The 10,880-nt window shown below is 55.5% G+C and overlaps 1 protein-coding gene across 1 annotated transcript in view; it reads right to left on the reverse strand.

The window, feature by feature from the left end:
• LOC119096313 (filamin-A-like) overlaps positions 1–10,880 on the reverse strand; it is an 88,235-nt gene that overhangs the window by 14,805 nt on the left and 62,550 nt on the right.

The following is a 10,880-nucleotide window of genomic DNA, read 5'->3' on the forward strand; positions in this document are numbered from 1 at the left end:
CACTTTTATGAAACTGCATCAGGTCATAGGTGTGTTTTCTGTCGAGCAATCTAGCATGCGGGGACACCCAACTGACCGAATCAGCCCAGGTGGGCGACAGTAGCCAACTCAGGGCTGCCAGCTGGGGGAGGGGGAGGGGGGGGGGGAAGGCGGAAGGTACGAGTGCTGCTGGGTGGACGGCGCGCATGCGAATGAGCTTTCGATTGCGGGACGTGCATTCCTGAGGAGACCACAACAGAACGCAACGCCACTACAGCGGCTAATCAACATGACCACACTTTCGCCGGCCAGATCGGACCGCTGGCATCATGAGCTTTCGCTTTGCTCCCGGTATGTGCATAAAGGTCAGACTTAACCATCGTTGCAGCAAAGCCTAGTGCCAATGACGCCAAGCAAAACAGTCGCAGTCACCGTCACAGGGTCCAACATGATGCAGGGCTAAGTGTGACGCGCTGATTTGGATTGCGACAGTTAGACAGAATACCAAAGGAACGCAATGATTTTTGTATTCTGTATGTCAGTTTCTGATTTGGTGAATACCGTTTCATTGCACGGCGTACACCGCCGTACAGTCAGACAAACGCGGTACCGCGCTGCAGGTCTTATTGGATAACAAATGAACACATTAAACGGTCCAAGATATTGCTTACAGCATAGTTTGAAACGGTCATTCAACAGGTTTAACGTACTTTCTACGTGGGCTGCAAACTAAAACTTGTATAGGTTGATAACACTGGGTTGAAAAACAACATTCATGAATCATGCACGATCCACGTTTGCTGGAGATGGAACATTCTGCTCGAGATGGAACATTCAGCGGTACATTCAACGCTGACATGAGCGCACAATATGGAACATTCCTGTAATCCACGCACACACAAACTAACATGCTTTCCTGGATCAAGGCAGATTCTGGGCACCAGTACTACAAATGGAAGCTAGTGACAATATCGGAATGTATAAAGGCAATGTTTTCGTACATTCTGGATCGGAAATGACATGAAGTGTCTGGTTCATAAGTAGGGCGCAATCGTTCCCGATAATGCTTCTCGAATCGACTTTTAATGTCATCTAAGCCACAGTCAGTTAGAGCATCACCTGTGAGCCTAACACATCAGCTGATAAAACACAGCAAATCTAGTGGCGGCATGCTCGCACGTGCCGCCCGAGGGTCGCGGGCCGCAGCCCTGCACATGTCAGCACAAGCTTAAGACGACGTGTACCGCATCAATGATCATCGAGCTGCGGTCCCAGCAAGAGAGCTACCGACGGCAAGAGGGTCAGGACAGAGGAAGCCTATTGGCATTTCTCCGGCCTCAGGGCCGGCGTCTGACTCACGCGACTACGTCGGTCTGCCTGCCCACCTCCTCCGCCTGCGCCGCGCGCACTCACGCGAGCTGCGCCGAGTGTGCTCCTCAGCCCAGCGCGCGGCTCCCCTCCAGCCTCCTGAGACGCGGAGGATGGCCGCGTCGCGCGCCGCTCGCCGGACCCGCACCGCCGGCGTCCGGTCACACCTCTCCGAGAGCGCGGCGCGCGCCGGCCGTGACCGGACGTCCCCGTCCGGCTCCACGCGGGTACTACCCGGCGCGGCCCGGCGCCGCCGCCCGGCCTGACACTTTCCCGCCAGCTGCCGGCACGGCAGCAGCGGCGGCCGCACTTTCTCGCGACCGCGGCGGGCGGACCGCCGGCGCGGTATGCATGCCCGCCTGACGAACGGACGCCGCCGCTTTCTCGGCCCGTCACCGGACGCCGATGGCGCCAGCGGCTGACGCGAGGACGGGTGACGCCAGCGCCGGCGGTGGCGGCCGCAGGAGGGAGAGGGGGCAGGCCTCCCGGACGGCGCCCGAGGCGCGGGCGTGCGGCCGAGCCTGGTTACATGTGCTCGGGACGCGCTGGAGCGGCACGAGCGCCCGGTCCGTGTCACGCAATGGCGGTGCTCGCAGTGACGAGTGTGACGCAATCTAATGGTGGACACGGCCGCCGGCATTGTCTCTGGGGGCTCTAAGGGAGAGGTTATGTGCGTAGCACAGCGCTAGGAGCACTTAAATTATAAAACAAGGCTATTCCGTTTAGAGCGATTGCCTGGGCATCGCCGTCATAAGACAAGGCTTTTCAGGGAAGTACGGCATGCTAATGATCTCTCTTATCACAGTGGTGTGGTCATCCGCATTGTTGTAGCGCTTGACTTTCCCACTGACCATTTGGCAGGCAGCGTTCCGGCCGGTCTTCGCTGCGGAATGACGAGCGATACGTGTCGCAACTCTGCACGCCCGTCCAAGGAATGGCCAACTCATCGCCTTTCGAATGGCAGCCGGACGCTGCATTCACTGCGCTCCGGTCAAAATGGTCAACTGCCACGTCTTACGTCAAGGCAGTCGCTAGAAAGTTCGATTGCGCATCCGAACAGTCACAGTTTTTCAAAGAAAGTCACAAGCCTTCGCGTTGCAGCTGGTGAATTTTCAGGAACTGAACAGCTCTTTCCAAAACCAGTAGCATGCACTCATCGCGTGACGTGTTTAAGTCATTCCCACGAACATGGAGAGCCTCCATACACTGACACTGACACTGACACTGGTGACACTATCGCCGATGGGCGTGACGGCGCGCCGTTAGTCCTTACGTTAGTCCTTGTCCGTTAGTTAGGTAAATTACATTTCCAAAGCTGAGAACATGCTAGTGAGAAGCGGGCCCACCCCCGTGGCACCCGAACAATTTGTCTCCTCTCACGCTGACACCAGAGCTCGGCTCGTTCGTTCCAGCATGCCTGATGACGACACGAGGAGCGTGGCCACCAGTCCGCGCTATAAACTCCGGTGAGTCTGAAGCCTTTGTCCCAGGCAGTTTGGTGCTGTTGCGCCAATGTGGCGGACCGTTGCCACACAAACCGAGCCACTGGGTCTCGAATGTGGGCCAGGGTAGTCATTCGTTCATCGTATTGTTCTCCGTAGCCGATTCGTTCTGCCTGGTTGGAGGGAGTCGGCTAGCCTCACCAAACTGTCCGGTTTATGGTCACCAAAACAGCCTCATTACACCTAGTTTAAAAATAATGAAACCAACCCAGGCAGTGAGCCGCGTACCGGTCTGCGGGGAGCCAGCCATAGTGGCTGTCGTCTGATCCCGCAAAAGCTAGGCTGCGGCACGTGTTTTTGTCATGATCGCAGGCGTGCTTGTTTGTTTGTTTTTGGTCAATTCAAGGCGTAGATCGGGCACCTATACCACATGAAAGACGTCTTGTGGAATACGTTTCGTAGAATTCTCCGAAAATGCTCCTGGAAACAGCTGGCCGTATGGAATAGTACGCCAGTCACCACGTAAGAACGAAATTATTTTCATAATTCTGGAACTTTCATACTTCACACACGCGGTCCGAAGCGATGCCAACTAACGCGCAGGCCATCTGATTGCAGTTACGCATACTTTTCAGCTTAGGGAGGCTACGTCACCGCAGAGATGGCAGCTTGGCACAGCGCCACCGACCGAGTTAAAGAATCGACCCGCTTTTAGGCGTGACGTCATACCGGAAGCCAAACGAAAACGGAAAAGCGTCACATGAAAAACGGAGAACGTCGTGCAGAAGCGGAAACGCCTGATACGCTCAATATTCGTTTCGTGTAGACGGGGCGATCACACCCGCTGAAGCTAGCCTCAGCAAATTTCAAAACGTTGGGATCGTTGAGCAAAATGATGGGATCAACGGACGATGGGAGATCAGTGTTCAACAGCCTGTGAGGCCGATACCGGAAGCTCAACCAAGGATCGCCATGGATGGCTTGTGCAAATGTGCGTTCAGTTCTGGACCTTGCTAGCATGACTTGAGCGTAAGTCAATCAGGTCCATTTACCATGGCTGGAGCGGGGACGAGTTCAGTACATGGGTTTTACTTTCCCCGTCGAACTCAAAGTAATCTTTCCAGCCCACCTGACTGCAGTCGTAAGAACACGGCGTGATGTCACTAATCCCGTCCAATGACAATGCTGCCGGGACCTATGGCTGCTGTACCGAGTAAGGACAGGTGGACAGATACTGCACCTTCAGTGCCCAGAATCTCGCGTTCCTATTCGCGTTCCTGCCCGCGTTCCCGCCCGGGTTCCTGTCCGCGTTCCCGTCCGCGTTCCTTCCCGCGTTCCTGTCCGCGTTCCTGCCCACACGACTGGGCCGCAGATGGCACATGCACCAGCATGCTTCAGTACAGTCCTCAAACCCCGCGCTGTCCTTGGTTACCACGCAGAGTCAACAGCATTGTAAAGTCGCGTCAGTCATCTGATGTCTTCGTTGATATCGAAATATATCGACCATGATCGATGCGGTATTATGTAAAAAGGGAAAATGCTAAGACTACGATTTTCACAGCATGATATCTGGAGGCAATGCTGACAATTCACCATCTAGCACAACGTGTTGCCAACAACAGGTTCGCACAGAAAAAGATCGTATGGCAATGGTTCGTGGCATAAACAGCGCGTACATAAGTTCGTTAGGATAAAGTACGTAGGCGGTAAAGCACGTAGGTGATAAAGCTTGTTAATTTGACGTTTGTAATGTCAAAGGCTCGGAATATAAAAGGTTGCATAAGATGAATCTGGTATGGTAAATTGGTCGTCCGGAAAAATTTCGTAACGAAAATCCTCGTGCGCGCATATGGTTGTGTAGACAAAAGTATGTACGCATATGTTCGTATGCCAATTTAGGTGTAAGTATGTAAGGTTCGCAGCGGGTCAAGTTCGTGTAGCAAAAGCATCTGCGGAAAAGTTCACGTGCCGATGCATCAGGTAAGTAGCTACACAAAACTCATGAGGAATATTTCTCAGCGATAATTTCGTTTGGCAATGTACGTGCGTAAAAAGGTGCATGCAGATACGTACTGCACGTAAAATGCAGATGCCCATCTTTGGTATTGGGCGTCAGATGAGGGGTCATTGCGGGGCCACCACATTCCGGACACCGAGGAGTGGGAGGGCATAGGGGATGGCAGTGGACAGCTAGCTGACAGACGCGGCAAGAGGCGGCTTGCTTGTGGAATACGGCGGGCAGAAGCGCCGGTGGTACGGGCTATATAATTGGTTATATAAATTAAAGCCCAGTCCAGAGAATAAGATGTACTCGCTGGACCGACTTTGACACACCCTCTCCTATGAGGACCTTGTTTGTTCCCGACCCAATATATCCAGAAACTATCGCTTTTGAACTACACGACTGGCAGAGTTAAAAATAACACAATCGAATTTCACGCCTAAGACCACTCCACGGAAACCTAATTTCAGAAAAATCTGTTATCTGACGTTGCGTAACTATATGAGTGTACGCGCATATGAGCATTTTCCATGCAAAGTTGTAACCATGGGTCACTGCTTGCAATTTTTTGCGCATATACTTTTGTCAAATAAACCCCATCAGTTACGAATCTTTCCGTGTGTGCAACTGCTTACGAACAATTGATACGTGCTTCATGCATACAAACCTGTCATGCATTAACTCTGTGCGTGAAGTTTTTATGCTCCAACTCTGTGTCTCGAGGAACTTTTTGTAACTACGAATGTTTCACACAGGTACTTTATATCATACCGACATTTGCTTACGAACCTTTGCGTACGTACTCCTGCCACTCGAACGTTATACCTTAAGCACACATTTGCTTACAAACAATTGTGCGCGCGCATTACGCATGCGTCCTTTTCCGATACAAACTGTCCCAAAACCAGCACAAACGAGCTAGCGCCAAAGGCAACAGCAGTGCGATCCCTCTCCGGCCCTCTGAGCCGCTGTGACGTATGCGCACATCTGCGTTTGAGCGCCCTCTGGTGGCCGCTGCGTCACAGCCGAAGAGGCGCTCCACGCACCACCACTGACCTGTGACGACGCACTCGGTGACGGTCACGCCGCGCGGGTCCACGGTAAAGATGGCCGGCCGCGACAGCGGCGACATCTTCAGCGACTGGCCCGAAACGACCACCTGCGAGGAGTCCGTGATCTTGCAGGTGAAGGGCGAGCCTGGAAAGGGACAGGAGCGTTAATCATACTGTGGACTCTTACGGTGACGACGCATTCTGGAACATTTCAAAGTCATATTTGCGCACTATATTGTCGTGGCGGTAGCCGGCATCTCAGCCACTGATAGGTGCACCACGGCATATGACTGCCGACCGCTGGTGGCTCAAGCATTGCAACATGCTGAATGTGCATACACACAGGAGGTCCTAGGTGGTTCGACACTCATCAGCGAACACGGAAGACCGCTTGCGTTCCAGAGTCGGACAACGGTGGTTCTCACACACGGCGGGCTGTATGGACCCGCAGGGCCGACCACAGTCGTCCGAGCAGGCTGTCTGGCCCTGCAGGGCCAACCACAGCTGTCCGAGCAGGCTGTTTGGCCCTGCAGCGCCGGCCACAGCCGTCCGAGCAGGCTGTGAGGCCCTGCAGGGCCGGCCACAGCCGTCCGAGCAGGCTGTGAGGCCCTGCAGGAGCAGCCACAGCCGCCCGAGCAGGCTGTGAGGCCCTGCAGGAGCAGCCACAGCCGTCCGAGCAGGCTGTCCGGTCCTGCAGGGCCGGCGTCGGCCGTCCGAGCAGGCTGTCTGGTTCTGCAGGACCGGCCACAGCCGTGCGACGCCGTCGGTGGCGCGGCACTCACCGGGCACCGGCTCGCCGTTGAAGCGCACGCTCAGGATGTGGTTGGCCGACTCCTGGGGCTTGAAGTTGACCCGGAAGCGCGCGTTGCCCTCCGACTGGACGTAGTTGGGCACGTTGCGGCCGTGCACGGACACGATGATCTCCAGGTTGCCGGCGCCCGCTTGGCTGGCGTCGACTGTGACACGGCACGGCGACGGGGTCAGCTCACAGCGTCAGCTAAGTCGGCTGACGTTGGTCACGGGTTAGGTCACAGAGACACGGGGCGACTGGAGCAGCAGCCCAGGTCACAGCATCAATAAGTCTGGTCAGTCAGGCGCCAGGTCATGGTCGCACTGTGTTAGACCTCACATCAGGTCACAGGCGGCGCATCAGGATGGAGGTCATCGATTCAGGTCACCGTGTCACCGAGTTTGGTCACAACCATAACAGTGATACAGCGCTTGTGGAGGTTTGGGCTGAGTCTTTCTGTGACTGGTCGTGCGTCGTCGCCGTGTCAGGCCGCGGCAGGTGCCAGAGCCGTCAGCTCCGGTCACGGAAGGGAGCCATTTCGGGCGATAGTCCCGGACCAGCGGGTAGACCCGTCCACGCAGGGCAGCGGCTCGACAGTACTACACAGATGGGCTCTGCCCACCTTGAGGGATCCCAGAAGCAGATTGGGAATGGGTTGGCCTCGATGTTAAGCCTGTGAACTGTCATTGGGCCGAGAAGGGAATGTCTAAGATAACGAAATGTTATCATAAATATGGCCGCACCACGCTGTTACGCCGCAGCGTGAGAGCTTTGGAATGTGGAACCGCATAACGCTTCCGCACTGCGCTAGCGACAAGGACATGCTGAGTCAGCGACTTTTCGTGCTCTATTCGTTCACGTTCTAGCGCCAGGTGAGCGAAAGGGAGTTATTTATGATGCCTTTTGCTGGCTCATGGCGTAAGTTCCGTCACGATTTATCACGGACGGTCTCACCAGCTGGTACTAAAGCATGCGCTCTGAGCCTTTGCCACCATGAAGAACGAAGAGAAAGGTTCACTCGCCGCGTGGGCCGGATTATTACATGATCGCGTAAAATCATTTAATCGCAAGCTTTTTCCGTACCAATTTGTAAAACACCCCCGCTTCGGGTTATTGACCGGTTCCTATCAGGAGCCATCTGTAGGTAAGGAGATAACTCACAAAAAACTGGAGCGCATTTTGTCATAAATGAGTATTGCGGCGCTAGGTCCTTGCATTTTAAACAACACACAGGACCGTTGCGAAGAATGCAAACCAAATGGAGTTCAGAATGCGCAGCACACAAGTGTTTGATAAAATAACGCTCGTAACAAAGATTCCCCATGAGTCAAAGATGCACTACCTTACTTTTGTCCCCGGGGACCGATAGCTATGAGCGTTTATCTTGTGCGATTACACCTCATTAATTATCTACGCCGCGGTCGTTAATCTACCATTAACGGTAGAACGACCATTTCAGCGTCATTCAAGCGTGCAGCCAACTCTGAGGGGTGAAGATGTACCACGTGAACGAAAATGAATGCTTGAGATTCGCCAGCATTGTCTGATCCTTAATGTTAGAGCAGAAAGCGGAGGGCATAAACAGCAGTTACTGCATATCTACTCAAATATTTGCCACACCGGCAGGTGCCATCCTCGCATGCAAGCGTTTACCAAGATGCTGCGGTTCGAGTGACCATACAGGCCAAACAGCCGAAATAATAACAGGATGAGCATTTCGGACAGACTGAACTTAAACTCGTTCAAATCCTGGTCAACGGCAGCGCAGGGAATGCACTATCCTATTTATATCAAGTGATGAGAAGAAGGGACACCCCCTGGCCATGTCCCACTGCGACTTCCACACACGACGGCGTGTGTTCTGATTGATCTCTGGACCCACGGGCCACCCAACGTCTGGAGCACTCTGGCGGGGTCCGAACACTCCGGGAAGGCCACCGCAAGACCAGCCGGAACTCGGGGGAGGGGAGAGTTAGGGGAGGGGGAGGGCTCGGAGCACGGCCGGGCACTCACTGCAGAAGTAGACGGGCTTGCCGACCACGCCGTTCTGCACGTCCGTCACCTTGACCTTGTTCACGTCGTACGCCTTGACCACAAACGGCGCGCCGGGGATCAGCATACCCCCAAGGCGAACCTCGACGCTGTGATCACCTGCGAAGACGCCGCCACTTTAAGGACAAGCACGGCGTGCGGTGTACTCAAACATCTTCCTCGCATGCCAAATGATTGGAGATTAAAAATAACGGCACTGAATACAGGTGTCATGGACACTCTTTGAAAGAATTATTCGTAAATCTAACATTGCAAATGCAGGTTGCAGCAGCTGCGCATATGTCCTGCACGTCTATTTTGCACGCTGTAACGCTTTCCCTGTAAGGCAGGGTGGTAGGTCTAGAGGTGACGTACCGACTTCGGTGGGCGTGTACTCCACCATGGCACGGTGTTCGTCCACGCTCCACACTTCGGCCGTGACAGGGCGCCGCAGTGGTGACAGGATGGTGACCGCCAGGTCGGCCAGCTCCTGACGGGAGGAGGACATACAGGTCAGCTGAGACATCACGCACAGATCAGCGGGACGGGACAGTGACCATGAGGTCGGCCAGCTCCTGACGGAAGGAGGACATACAGGTCAGCCGAGATATCACACACGGATCAGTGGGACAGGATGGTGGCCACGAGGTCGGTCAGCTCCTGAAGAGTGGAGGACATACAGGTCAGCTGAGACATCACACACAGATCAGCGGGACGGGAGAGTGACCGTGAGGTCGGCCAGCTCCTGACGGAAGGAGGACATACAGGTCAGCCGAGATATCACACACAAATCAGTGGGACAGGATGGTGACCACGAGGTTGGCCAGCTCCTGAAGGGTGGAGGACATACAGGTCAGCTGAGATATCGCCCACGGATCAGCGGGACAGGACAGCGACCGCGAGGTCGGCCAGCCCCTGACGGGAGGAGGACATACAGGTCAGCTGAGACATCACACACGGATCAGCGGGACAGGATGGTGAACACGAGGTCGTCCAGCTCTCAACAGCTCAGCGGAGAGGGGATGCCGACCTAGACCTGGCAACTGAGGCCCGTTGACAGCGGGTCAGCGGTGGCGGATGCTTAAAAATGCGTCGTGAAATGTAAAGGAAACGTTATGAACCATATTGGCGGGTCCGAGTCTAGCTTCAAAGCTCATGGCCTAACGCCACCACGCAAAACTAGCTTTGAATTTCGCAGTGCGATCTGTTCAAGGCTGCGAAATCACGTCCCTATGTTTTACTGAGCAGAAACTATGGCGAGCGGCTCCGCGCCGCGGCTGTACTGACGTGCGTGCCCTGGGTGTCGATGTTGAAGCAGGTCTGGCGTCCGACGGGCACCTTGCCGACGCCGGCGCCGGACACGGCCACCTGGGACGCGTCCATCACGGCACAGTTTGAACGGCGAGCCTGCCGGACGGCGCCAGCCGCGGTCAGCGGTCCACCGTGACACGGAAGCGTCACGCACGGCCCAGTGGCGAACAACGGTCACCGGTCCGGTGTTACAGGTGACATGTCTGCAACACGCTTGCGTGCAGATCGGTCGCGGCGCAATGGGAAGCCTGCAGGACGGGGAAAGGCGGGATAAAGAAGGGTAGGGTGGACGAGAACGGAAGAAGGGGATGGGGGAGAGGGGACGTAGAAGAAATTTAAGCGGTGGTGCTGTCACATGGCGCTGCACATCTCGGCTCCAACGCTCCCTCCATTCGAACACTGAACCATTGCGGCGGACGGCTCTCGCGACCTGCGTCGCCCAGCCTTTCAGCGGCCAGTGTACCAGATGCAAGCCAGCATTGGCGCCCACCAGGGCCTCATCGGACGCGGGCCACTGACCTGGCACGTTCTCGCCGTTAAACTTCAGCTCCACCTGGTGCAGCTTGGCCTCCTTGGGCGTGAACGAGATGGCGTACTTGTGCTGGCCCTGCGACTGGGCCGACGTCGGCACCTGGCCGTTGTTGACCGTCACCTCCAGGTTACCCGGCCCGGCGTTCATCGTCTCCACTGCGGAGGCGGCGTAACAGACCCTCACACACCGTTACACAGCCTGTCACACAGCTCGTCACAAGCCCGCTGCGCGGCCGTCACACAACCCGTCACACAGCTGTCGCGAGGATCCGTCAAGTGCGGCACCCGCCCGTACGGTGAGATGTCGAGGCCCGACACCACGCTCCAGCGCACCGTCCGGCTGCTGATACTCCACGCCTCCAACTGCTAAGGTC

The sequence above is a fragment of the Pollicipes pollicipes genome, unplaced genomic scaffold (genome assembly GCF_011947565.3).
Source record: "Pollicipes pollicipes isolate AB1234 unplaced genomic scaffold, Ppol_2.1 Scaffold_4295;HRSCAF=5057_pilon_pilon_pilon, whole genome shotgun sequence".
NCBI classification, from domain to species: domain Eukaryota; kingdom Metazoa; phylum Arthropoda; class Thecostraca; order Pollicipedomorpha; family Pollicipedidae; genus Pollicipes; species Pollicipes pollicipes.